The 13,971-nt window shown below is 36.4% G+C and overlaps 1 long non-coding RNA gene across 2 annotated transcripts in view; it reads left to right on the forward strand.

Moving 5' to 3' along the window:
* Positions 1 to 13,971, forward strand: part of LOC104653286 (uncharacterized) — a 951,899-nt gene that overhangs the window by 62,250 nt on the left and 875,678 nt on the right. The window lies entirely within an intron of this gene.

The following is a 13,971-nucleotide window of genomic DNA, read 5'->3' on the forward strand; positions in this document are numbered from 1 at the left end:
TATCTCATTCCCTTCCAGCTTTGTCTCTGGCTCTAGGCTTGATCTCACCTGTGGAATATTGCCTGCTCTCCTCCTTTAGATTCTTGAAGTAACTACTCCATGGAATTACTGTGATAGCTTTCTCCCTTTAATTGGCACCAATTTCTTCATGCTGCTTCATTTTGCTGATTCAGACTCTCACAGATAAAGGGGAAGTCTGCCATCATAAGTATTTATTGAGTGTCAATCTGCAGACCAAGTCTGAGACTCAGTTGTTCCTGTTATTGATTGATTATTTCAGTCAGGGTTCAGTCTAGAAAATGGAAGTCCCCTATATATTCTAAGAACGGAGGGGCTAGTAGGAAATTAGAGGTTTACACAATCATTGACAGACTGGAGGACAAAAAGCAGGAAAGTCAGCATTAGTCATCACTGAAGCAGCAGTTCTTCAAACTCACTTGGAAGCCACTGCAAATCTCAGGCTTCTCTAGAAATCTTCTGCAACTGTCCTGATATGCAGTATTTAAATGAGAGATTTGCAAAGGGCCACTCTAAAGCTGCAGTGAATCTCATGTCAGCTTATACATATGGCTGCATCTGCCTCTGGGGAGTTATGATCTTTCCTTGGCACTTGTTGTGGTCATCCTGTAAAAATGAGATGATCCTCCACTCAAAATTTGATTTGAATATCAAGACTAATGATATCCATGCAGGTATCAAGAGAGTATAAAAAGGTTTGTTACGTAATGAGACTTTGTGGAGAGAGCAGGGCAAGCTTCCAAGCAGGTCTGAAAAAATTGCTTGAAGGGGAATGGAGACTGTTTGGCTTTTATTATGGTTAGGAGGTAGAGTTGTTATGATTTTTGCACATCTATAGGCCAGAGCTTGCACTGTTTAAATTTCCCACTGGCACAAAGGAAGCTGTTACCAGGCTTTCTCAGCTTTCCCAGATGCGATACAGAAGGCAGAAGGGGAGTAGTGGGGTTTGAAAAACTGTCAGTAGTCAAATGTCAAAATTGGAGTTAACTCTTCACTATTACACTATCATGGAATTATGTAGGGAAGGGGATTTGGACATATTTAAAGGCGGTGGTGGTGATGCAGAGTTAAATAGCCATAAATCTCATACACTGAGCATGATCTCAGCTCCGCTATGCCGTGGTACTCAGGCCAACAGGATGCCACTGTGGATGTATGCATTATTTTCTCAAAATAAAATAGTCACTTTTGAAGTTAAAATAATACCCATTTTAAAAATCAAGAAGACCATAAAACCCTTTAAAGTATATAAAGAGAAAAAAAACCCGTAAGTGACATAAGCCTTAAATCATAGTAAATCATCAACTAAATGTGGCTAGGTTTCCCCTGCCAGAGAAGAGGATTGGTACTTGAAAATTACATATATATCTGGAAGACCCCATCATCTCAGCCCAAAATCTCCTGAAACTGATAAACAACTTCAGCAAAGTCTCAGGATACAAAATCAACGTGCAAAAATCACAAGCATTCCTATACACCAGTAATAGACTTCAAGAGAGCCAAATCAAGAACGAACTGCCATTCACAATTGCTACAAAGAGAATAAAGTACCTAGGAATACAACTAACAAGGAACGTAAAGGACCTCTTCAAGGAGAACTACAAGCCATTGCTCAACGAAATAAGAGAGGATACAAACAGATGGAGAAACATTCCATGTTCATGGTTAGGAAGAATCAACATCGTGAAAATGGCCATACTGCCCAAAGTAATTTACAGATTTAATGCTATTCCCATCAAGCTACCAATGACCTTCTTCACAGAACTGGAAAAAAACACCTTAAACTTCATATGGAACCAAAAGAGAGCCCGCATAGCCAAGTCAATTCTAAGCAAAAAGAACAAAGCGGGAGGCATCACACTACCGGACTTCAAACTATACTACAAGGCTACAGTAATCAAAACAGCATGGTACTGGTACCAAAACAGAGATATAGACCAATGGAACAGAACAGAGGCCTCACAGGAAATACAACATACCCACAACCATCTGATCTTTGACAAACCTGACAAAAACAAGCAATGGGGAAAGGACTCCCTGTTTAATAAATGGTGTTGGGAAAACTGGCTAGCCATGTGCAGAAAGCAGAAACAGGACCCCTTCCTGACACCTTACACCAAAATTAACTCCAGATGGATTAAAGACTTAAACATCAGACCTAATACCATAAAAACCTTAGAAGAAAATCTAGGCAAAACCATTCAGGACATAGGTGTAGGCAAGGACTTCATGACCAAAACGCCAAAAGCAATGGCAACAAAAGCCAAAATAGACAAATGGGACCTAATCAAACTCCACAGCTTCTGCACGGCAAAAGAAACAGTCAGTAGAGTGAATCGGCAACCAACAGAATGGGAAAAAATTTTTGCAGTCTACCCATCTGACAAGGGGCTGATATCCAGAATTTACAAAGAACTAAAGCAGATCTACAAGAAAAAAACAAACAAGCCCATTCAAAAATGGGCAAAGGATATGAACAGATACTTTACAAAAGAAGACATACAGGATGCCAACAAACATATGAAAAAATGCTCATCATCACTGGTCATCAGAGAAATGCAAATCAAAACCACATTGAGATACCATCTCACACCAGTTAGAATGGCGATCATTAAAAAATCGGGAAACAACAGATGCTGGAGAGGATGTGGAGAAATAGGAACACTTTTACACTGTTGGTGGGAATGTAAATTAATTCAACCATTGTGGAAGACAGTGTGGCGATTCCTCAAGGACCTAAAAATAGAAATCCCATTTGACCCAGCAATCCCATTACTGGGTATATATCCAAAGGATTATAAATCATTCTACTACAAGGACACGTGCACACGAATGTTCATTGCAGCACTGTTTACAATAGCAAAGACCTGGAACCAACCCAAATGCCCAACGATGATAGACTGGATAGGGAAAATGTGGTACATATACACCATGGAATATTATGCAGCCATCAAAAACGATGAGTTCACGTCCTTTATAGGGACATGGATGAACCTGGAAACCATCATTCTCAGCAAACTGACACAAGAGCAGAAAATCAAACACCGTATATTCTCGCTCATAGGCGGGTGTTGAACAATGAGAACACATGGACACAGGGAGGGGAGCACTACACACTGGGGTCTGTTGGGGGGAAATGGGGGAGGGGCGGGGGGTGGGGAGGTGGGAAGAGATAGCATGGGGAGAAATGACAGATACAGGTGAGGGGACGGAAGGCAGCAAAGCACACTGCCATGTGTGTACCTATGCAACAATCTTGCATGTTCATCACATGTACCCCAAAACCTAAAATGCAATTAAAAAAAAAAAAAAGAAAATTACATATATATATATGGTTATCTTCTTTAGGCAGTTCACACTATTAAACACAGGACCACACTTTCTCAAAATTTCTCAAAGACAAATGGTGTTTATAATATAATGAATACAGATATTCACCTCCAGCATATACATGAACTGGAAATTTCAGCTTAATTAAGAAAAACTTGAAAAAAATTGGAACCATGCATATGGTAACTGTTTAGTTTTAGTGAAAGTTGCTTGACAGCAGGGAATTCAGTTCATGAAATACTGTGGTTTAATTCCGAGAGGGCAGAATACTCCAGAAGCTTAGATTGTTTAGAAGTAGGTCACCTTCATGATTAATATCAAGGACTCCCTGAAATCCCTGTTTATACAAGAATTACCAATGGATGCCAGTTGATGTGACAAGCATGGGGGTAGGTGTTGGGGATAAGAGCTAAATAAAATATGTTTTTTTTTTCTCTTTTAAGAACCTCATAGTGTATTGAAATGATTCTTAGTATTAAAGGATTCTAAGGATTCAAGGAATAAAAGTCTGTAGTTAAAACAGTTCTTAGTCTACTAAATAGCAACTTCTGCAGAACATAGCCTGCCACTACCTAATGTTTCAAAATAAAAAAGAAATCTGTGAAAAACAAGTTCCAAGCCTCAGTGTTATTTTTTTTTTAACAGCTTCTTTAAAATAAAAGAAAGATTAGCCAGGCAAGGACAAATTCTAATTTGGTCTTGAATGTTGTCCATAGACTGAAGATAACTGACAGTATTGTCCAGCATTCTTAAGGCAACACTGATTTCCGTTTGAAACAGGGAAAGCAGTGACTTGCTGCTTGTTGAAGTCAGGCACCTCTGAGAGATACTTTATTGTGTATTCTGAGGCACATCTTTCCAGGTAATGAGGTGTGAGAGTGACTGATAAGCACATAGAATGTGGAAGAGAACAAAATAATAAAACAAGCAGGTTCACTTTTAGTCATGATTGCATATAGTAAATAAGCAAAAATGTTGAGTATTGAGAGTTGGAAATCTTTTAAGGTTGTTTTTAAAGCCAACAGTCTAGAACTGCAAATGAATTTAATTCTCTAATCATTCTGCTCTCAGTAGTGAAGAACTTTTAAATGTGTCATGAGATACAAATACATAAACTTTATAATTTAGTGCACACCTGCTAATTTTTATAGGTCAACTTGAAAAAATATTTTAATATATTTTATTTTTCAGCAGGTAATGGGCCCAGCACTGATTATTTTAGCTAATGTTTTTAGGGGGAGATATGTGTATGGGACAGGAAAAGTTATTGTTTATTTTAATTGGGTAGCACTATATTTCAAAAATTTTAGTTATAATTTCACTTGATCCACACAACAATCTTGCAAGGTAAAAAAAACAAATGTTTCTACACAAATTTTACAAATAAAAAACTGAAGTTTGAGGAGGTAAATTAATTTTCCTTAGGTCTTATATCTGACTAGCAACAGTCAAAAGAGAAGCCAAATCTAGTTACTCCTAGTTCAGATTTTTCTACTACGAAGTACTGTCTCCTTATAAGTGATACCCTACTAGAGCCTTTGATTTTGATGTTCTGAATTCATGTTTTTGACATTTTTGATTCTGTATATAATAGTATGTGGGTTTTTTTTTTTCATTTTGTGACAAGTTCTGATATCTATCCAAAAGATTTAGACTGGGAGAATGAAGCACCATATATATATGTGGTGCTTCATTCTCTTAATTTTAATTTTTAAATTTTAAATTTTATTAGTTTGGTGAGGCTTTTGAATTACAGAATTCGAGGCTATCTTAAATGCTGCATTAAAGTTTAGTATTTAAGATATTAGTTAAATTTTTTAATAGACTTTATTTTTTAGAGATGTTTTAGGCTCACAGCAGAGAAGTTATCTTTTTACTCAAGACTTGTATATTTATTCTAGTGTTACTGGAAGGCAAATAAAGATAATTTCATTATAAGTCTTGGAGGGATAAAAACTTACAATTAAATATCAAATATGGGCCTTCATTTGGATTCATGTTATTTTCTATTAAAATGATTTCATTTTGATTAAAATTAAAAATGTTGAGCTCTTAATTGGAACATCTGGCTAATTTCAATATTGATTATTTTAAAAAGATTGTAGATAAGAATATTGTGATAGCCTTAATTTGACCTCATGAGTGCTGTTTTACCTGTTGGTCAGAGTTTGTCATTTACTAATTAAAAAGAGAAAGTTTGATGTCATGGAAAGAGGCGAAGACTGAGTTTAGGTTTTCAGTACTACTATTTACAAATCATGTGAATTTGTTGTTCCTTCTCCCCATAATCTCATTACCCCAGTTCTTCACATCTGTGATTCTTCATTGTTCAGGACTCAGCTCAAATATTACCTTTCCCAAGAGCTGTTTCATGACAATAACCAACCCCGTTTTATGTCAGTAATACGTACTTCAGTTACTTTCCCATATCACCCTGTTTTACTGTTTATTGCAGTTGTCGTTGTGTGAAGTGATCTTGTTTCCACATTATTATATTTTGCCAAATAGAGCACTATCCAACAGCAAGATGAATGTGTTTAAGTTCATTTAATGTTTCAGCAAATGCATTGCATCATTTTAACTACTTGGCTATCTTAAGTCCTCCAGGGCTGCCTCCGGTCCTTAATAGTGAACTGTATTATGACATCACGCAGAGCCCGTGGTGCCTGCAGTAGCCCTGGTGGTAATGCTTGCTTATGCTTACAGAATTGGGAGTCAGCCTTTCCTGTGTTTGTGTTTTATTTATTGTCTTCTGCAGGTAGCTAGGGGATAAATGTGTGATCTTACTCCACTGTAAGAGAATAAAAACTGAAGCTGTGTAGTACAAAACTTCTCATTCAGGATATAGTTTTCCTGGTATCAATCTGAAATGTAGATGCTTTGTTTTATGGAGATTTAGTTTAAAATTTATTTGTCAGAAATATTCAACAGTGACCTTTGGAGTTGAAAGGAACTCAGGTATTTCAGAGGGATCAAGTTGAGTATATTATTTTCTCCTCCCACAATTCAGAAACTGGGTAAAAGAAAATGAAATTTATTTGTCCGCCGAGTCCTGACTTTCATATGTTGAGTTAACATATCTCAAGGACTCTTTTGAATGACATTCTTGCAGGTGTAGTTCACATTTTTTTCTTCATTCCTTTGCAAGCTCAGCAGCTGGACCCTTGCAAGCTAAGCCTTGTTTCCTGAATTTGCCAAAGGGCTGCAGAGGTAGAATCAGTTCTAGCTAATCTAACTTCCAGTAGGAATCATCTTGGGGAACTTGACACCTAATGTTACCGTGGTGGTGTTAGCTCATGTCCACATCATCCTTGTGACTCCCATTTTCCGATCACACTCTCTAGACACGATAGGCCACATTTTCTATCTCTCCTTTTCTACAATTTCCTTCTCATGGCACCTTTGAGGACTGGGCATGGTCTCAAATGGAAGTTTGGCGAAACCAGATGTGAACCTTGTAAAATGGGTGGGTGGTCTCTGGAGTGATCAGTTTACAGTTTCAAGCTCTTCTGAATTAAGAGCCAAAGCAAATCTTATGAAACAGAGAAGAAAAAAGTTGCTTCATATTTTTCATCTCAGTTCTAGTTCACGTCATAATCATCAGCAAAAACAATCTACTTCACAAAAATAAAAGTCTGCATTTCCCCAAATATGATCTTTATCAAAGAAATTAGAAAAAAAATGTGAGGTATGCATCATAGAAGAAGTGACTGAGGAGCTAAAATGATGACTAGAGTTAATATTGCTAATAAATAAAAACACTGTTAAAACTTTAGACTTCAAATAGATAATATTGTTCACAATAAATGACATATAAAGCCGCAATAAATCAATAAATACTTAACTTTTGTTGCCTAGTGCCCTTCACCCTTCGATGCTGAACAAAAATGCTACTTGTTATCTGAAGGTTTCTGCCATCCTCAGGCAGAATTAATTACTCCCTCATCTGTGTTTGCAGCACTACTTGAGGCCTCTATTACTGCATATATCATTGTAACATCTTTATTTTGCTGGTTTATGCATTAATGCACTTATTCAATAGAGCAGAATGGTTAACAGTATGAACTCTGGAGCTAACTGCCTGGGTTATAGTCCTAGTCCTGTCCTTTTTCTTTCCCTCCCTCCCTCCCTCCCTCCCTCTCTCCCTCTCTTCCTCCCTTCCTTCCTTCTTCCTTCCCTTCCTCCCTCCCTTTATCTCTTCCTCCGTCATTCCTTCCTCTTTTCCCCCTTTCTTCCTCTCTTCTCCCCTCCCTATAGTTACTATAGTGAAACAAATTAGCATTTCCATCATCTCACATCCCATTTTTCTGTGTGTGGCAACAGTAGTTGAAATCTACTCATTTTGCAAAAATTCCTGGATACAATATTATTAATAGTCATCCTATTGTACATTAGATCTCTATATCTGTTCATCCCATGAACAAATTCTACATCTTTCAATTTCTGCTTCCTCCCAATTCTGGCAACCTGGTAAAACTGTTTTATTCTCTCTGTATACTTGACCTAAATTTTTTTTTTTTAGATTCCACATATGAATGAGATCATACAATGCTTTTCTTTTATTTCTGGCTTATTTCATTTAGCATAATGCCCTCCAGTTTCATTCATGTTGTGGCAAATGGCAGGATCTCCTTTTTAAAGGCTGAATAATATTCCATTATACACACACATATATGTATATATATTAATCACAGTTTTTTATTCATTCATCCATGAAAGACACTTAGGTTGTTTTTATGTATTGGTTATTATGAATAATACTGCAATGAACATGGGAGTGTAGCTATCTTTATGAAGGGTGATTTCATTTTCTTTGAGTATACACTCAAAAGAGGGATTGCTGGGTCAGAATGTAGTTCTATTTTTAATTTCTTTAGGAACCTCTGTACTGTTTCCCATAATGGCTGCAACAGTCTACATTCACCAACAGTTTTCAAGAAATTCCTTTGCTCTACACCCTTGCCAACACTTGTTATCTCTTGGTCTTTTTGACACTTTCCAGCTGTGTGACTTTGTGTAAGCTATTTCATGTGTCTATGTCTGAGTTTTCTGATCTGCAAAATGGGCAGGACAATAGTACCTACCTCCTAGAGTATAATGAGGAATATGTGAGTTAATGTCTGTAATGGATTTTGTGCCTTGTGCTGAGTATGCATTATTTAACAAATGCTTATGGAATGTTTGTATATGCCAAAATCTATACCAGGGCCTGAATCCACAGATAGGGGAAAGCATGTGTTTTCATGGAATATGTATACTGATGACCCAGACATTAAACAATTCAAAAGCAGTGATAGGTTCTATTAATTTATTCTACACATATTTATTAAGCACCCTGTTTTAAAATGCCTGACATTACTATAGATGCTAAGAACACAGGGTGAACCAGACAGAAGTCCCCCTCACTGAGCTCCTGTTCTGGTGCATGCACGGGCTGTATGGACTTATGCACACAATGTTGTGGGAAGACAGATGGACCTCTGACTTAGCCTGGGGTGGGATTAAAGATGAGAGAAAGCATTTGAGATGCAAGGATGCTCAAACTGAATTTTAAAACATTCTTAATATGTAGCCAGGCAAAGAGGTAGAGGGGCTAGGGTTAGGCACAGAAGCAGCAAGGGCATTGATATGTATTTCCTTAGGCAAAAGTGCCTGTCCTGTGAAGCTGTATATTTCCTCTGTACAGATGGGATGACACTGCTTTTCTGCAGAGATTGTGTTGACAATTTCTGGTAGTGAAACTTTTCCTTTGCTATTCCATGCTGTAGATTAGCTTCTCAAGGAACTTATGTTCTATCTTTATTGCATTTCATGTGATATAGCCTCATTGCAACTGTGGAGATTTAGTGAAAATATCACAGGAGTTAGATTCAGATGATTTGGATGCAAGCCTCAAGTCTTTTACTTACTGGCAGGCTGGCTTTGTACAAACTGCTTAACTTCTTTGAGCCTCAGGTTATCTATATATTGGGGCTATTTATACTGAGTCATACCTAACAGAATTGTGGTAAGACTCAAATAAAAAAGTTGTAAAAAGTGCTTTTATGCTGCAAATGCTATAGAATGCTACTGTTAATTATATTCCTGAAGTACACATATTTTTAGCAATTGACAAAAAGCTCAATGAGAAAATATTGCAAAACAGTAATTAATTTTGCTCCAAACTAATAGTATAAGCATATTTTTTTTTGACAATTGATGCTTCACAATTAGAATTAACAGGCATTTAATGACAACTAAAGTATATATCATGCTTTTTCTGTATAATATTCCAGTTGTATATATTTGGATTATATGTATTTCGATTGCATAATCTCAGTTTATCTCTGGAGTAGGAGAGTAACATGCTCAATGTTACATAATGAGTAGGCAGGAGAACCAGGTTTCAAACTGAAGTTTATTTGATCCCTATCACGGATTTCTTTCTGTAATATAATGGTGTCTCTTCAGAAGTCTTGAAGAATGTACTTATCCTGAGGAATCTTACTGAATCATGATTATGTAAACCCTCTGTTCTTTATTGTTATGCAATGTAATCCTTAAAAGGTGGGCTTCACGGTCCTCCAGACTTAGAGTTCCTTATTTGATTTTCTAAAAACTGTAAAGAAACATTCTGAGTTCTAACTCGATTGCACTGTGGTCTGAGAGACTGTTTGTTATGATTTCTGTTCTTTTGCATTTGCTGAGGAGTGATTTATTGCCAATTATGTGGTCAATTTTAGAGTAGGTGTGATGTGGTGCTGAGAAGAATGTATATTCTGTGGATTTGGGGTGGAGAGTTCTGTAAATGTCTATTAGGTTTGCTCGTTCCAGGTCTGTGTTCAGGTCCTGGATATCCTTGTTGATTTTCTGTCTGGTTGATCTGTCTAATATTGACAATGGGGTGTTAAAGTCTCCCACTATTATTGTGTGGGAGTCTAAGTCTCTTTGTAAGTCATTAAGAACTTGCCTTATGTATCTGGGTGCTCCTGTATTAGGTGGGGAAGAATAAGTAGATAAGAGTAACACTTAGAAAGAAAAACAATTCTTTCCTATCTGTTTCCCCTACACATGAGAAGTCCTATGCCTCACATCCCTAATTCTCTGAGAAATTCCACCCATCCCTAATTTTGTAAGCCTAGTTTCCCTCTGCCTCTCCTCATTTCTGCTCAGTTTCACATTGCAAAGCTGCGAAGAGTTGATTCCTGGAGAAAAGGGGTGGAGAGCCAAATATATCTATCAAATGGGTCATTCCAGAAATCTTTTTAGTTAGCTGAATAAAAAGAAAATCTGGAAATACACATTAATTTTATTCTATTTTTTATTTTTATTTTTATTTATTTTTTTAATTGCATTTTAGGTTCTGGGGTACATGTGAAGAACATGCAAGATTGTTGCACATGGCAGTATGATAAAAAATTAATATTAGGTAACATGAACTGTTGTGACATTTCTTAAATTTCATTTTAGTGGAATGACCTAAATAACATAATAACTGGTAATATTTCAGCCACATTCTTGAGTATGTATGCAGAAGGCCTGTGTCCCTTTCTGAGGAGGATAGATAGGCCTGAGTTCACCTGAAACAAATACTTTCTAAATTCTGCTAACTCTCTGGCAAGATCCCCTTGACATCATGTCATGGCTGTTATTTATATTTGAAGTCATGCTTTCAAACCATGATGTGTAGTGATATAATCTCCCTGACTAGGCTTTTACTGTGACAATTGTACATATTTAATTTAGTTTAGAAATAAACACAGATTGATTAAGCTGATTAACGTCACATATATGTTAATTTTACTAATTGCTTATCAAGATGATTCACAATATATCTTCTAAAGAAATCCCTGTATAGCAATGTGGAAGCAAGTTGTGCTACTTTAAAAGGTAATTGATGCTGTCTTTTTATATTGCTGATTGCATTTATAAAGATAAGTGTGCAAACGATAAAAAGTGGCACTAGAAATAATTGTACTTTCTACTATCTTTCAATCTACTTAATTTTGTAATTTTGGTGAAGCCAAAGCATTAAGAAACTTTGTGGCATATGTTAGGGATACAGCAGTCCTGACAATAATATACTTCCTTATAGACTATCTTATCATGCCTCTTTGTGTCGGAATCTTGCTCTACTTCACCACATTCCATTCTATTTCCATATATTAGTATCTTCTCTATTTCAGATACTCTGTTAGTTGCTATAAGTACAAGGTTGAAAAAAAATTTTGTCCCTGTCCTGATAACTTCAAATCTTTTTGAGGTAGATAGACGGTATATACCATGGACTGTAGTTCAGTATGACCAGTCTTATAATATATAGGAACAAGTTGCATAAATAAAAACATAGGAGCCTGGTAAGTAGAGGTAGGTGAATTAAGGACCTGAGAAGGATATCTGAGAAAGTTCACAAATCTAGGCCTCAGTAACAGTGACCATCACCTTAATTTTCTTACTATACCTGGACTTTCTGTTGTTATGTTTCCAATTTGATTTTTTTTTTTGGAAGAAACCTGGCATCTAATTATATTTGGCAATCAGGGCATTTATTATAAGAAAATGTTATCGTATTGTTTTAGGCACTGTCTCAATTAAAACAGCACACCCTTCCTTAGAAAGGACTGGAAGACATTCAACAGAAACTTAATAAACATGTTTCTATTACACAGCCCTTGATCTCAAGAGCGCTGACCACCATAACCATTATAACAAATCTGTTAGAAAATTGAATAATCTTCCAAATGCTTGTCGACCCTTAATTACTTGGTGTTTTGCTTTCTGAAAGTATTAACTCATGAAATATAGCAATTATATTATCACATTAAAATCTATGCTCATATTTTTAAAAATTGTATCTTTTATGGTCAGCACAAAGCAGCTAACTCAATTTCAGATTTTCAGTTCTAAACTTGTGAAGAGCAGCTTCACAATTTTAGGACAGGTATGTAAAAAAAATACCAAATTGAATGAATTTTGACAAAAATCTGAGCAATTCAGGCCACAGAGAAGATGTAGGCTGTCTGTACATGACAGTAAACAAAACCCTTGGAATGACATAAGTGGGTTGTTTTGAGGAGGACAATGTCAGGGCTTGAAAAAGTTTATAATTTTCAACTTTGTTTCAAAGGAATGATTTAAAGGGAAGCACTTGGCTGACTGTCAGTGAGTCTGGTTTCCATGACACTTTGTTTTCAATACTCCATCTAAATCTGCATGCTTCTTTGGACAAACCAAGCAGAAGAGGAAGATAATTATGGAATGAAATATACAGAGTCATTTGAAAGCATCTTCTAGAAATGCTTCTGTGTTATAAAAATAAAAAGCATAGGGAAATCTTTTGGAGAACAAGATATTTAGACAATATGCTTCAACTTTTTAATAGAAAGAATCAAATTGGTTCAAGTAATGAAATTTTATTTTTAATGTGGATTATTATAGTCTAGCTAAGTGTAACATTTTAAGTGATAGATTAAGTTTTTTTGACATTGGTTCTGCCTTTACAAAGTTTGTGAGCTCCAATGGGAATAGATGAAATCAAACATCAAATATAGAAACAAAAGAAATGCATAGCATGCCATAGAAATCTATGGCATTTCAAGTATCTTCAGCATTTGGGTTGATAAGTTGAAGTAAAGATGATCATGATCATAATGGTGCTGCTGTTTCTATAATGGGGGGAGGTAAGAGGAAGAGAAGTGTCAGTTGTTCTTGAAAGGAATGCTATTTACTGAATTACAAGTTTGATTGTGTTTTGAATGTTCAATGTTGTACTCCTACGTATTTTCTTCTTTTTGTGGCAATTTTGAATGGAATCACCTTTCTGATTTGGCTCCTTCGTTTGACTGTTGTTGGCATACAGAAATGCTGGTGATTTTTCTACACGGATTTCATGTCCTGAAATTTTGCTGAAGGTGTATATCAGCTGGAGGACCTTTTGGGCCAAGACAACTGGGTTTTCTAAATATGGAATCATGTTGCCTACAAACGGATCTCTGTTTGTACTTTCTCTCTTCCTATTTGGATGCCTTTGATTTCTTTCTCTTGCCCAATTGTTCTTGCTAGGCCTTCCAATACTATGTTTAATAAAAGTGGTGAGAGAGAGGCTACTTGTCTTATGGTAGTTTCCAGGGGGAACACTTCCAGCTTTTGCCCATTTAGTATAATGTTGGCTGTGGGCTTATCATCAATGGCTCTTATTATTTTGAGGTATGTTCCTTCAAGATGTAGTTCATTGAGAGATTTTAACATGAAGAGATGTTAAATTTTATCAAAAACCTTCTCTGCGTCTATTGGGATAATCATGTGGTTTTTGTCTTTAGTTTTGTTTATGTGATGAATCACCTTTATTGATTTGCATATGTTGAACCAACCTTGCATCCTGGGGATGGAGCCTACTTGATCCTGTTGGATTAGCTTTTTGATGTGCTGCTGAATTCAGTTTGTAAGTAATTTGCTGAGGATTTTTGCATACATGTTCACCACGGATATTGGCCTGAAGCTTTCTTTTTTCTTGTGTCTCGACCAGGTTTTGGTATCAAGATGATACTAGCCTCGAGTAGTTTTGTTGGGGGAGCTGAAGTTCCGGGAAGGGGCTGAGCAGGCTCGAAAAGAGATTATGACTGTACCTTTTAACTTTGTAACTGG

The sequence above is a fragment of the Saimiri boliviensis genome, chromosome 15, assembly GCF_048565385.1.
Source record: "Saimiri boliviensis isolate mSaiBol1 chromosome 15, mSaiBol1.pri, whole genome shotgun sequence".
Lineage (NCBI taxonomy): Eukaryota > Metazoa > Chordata > Mammalia > Primates > Cebidae > Saimiri > Saimiri boliviensis.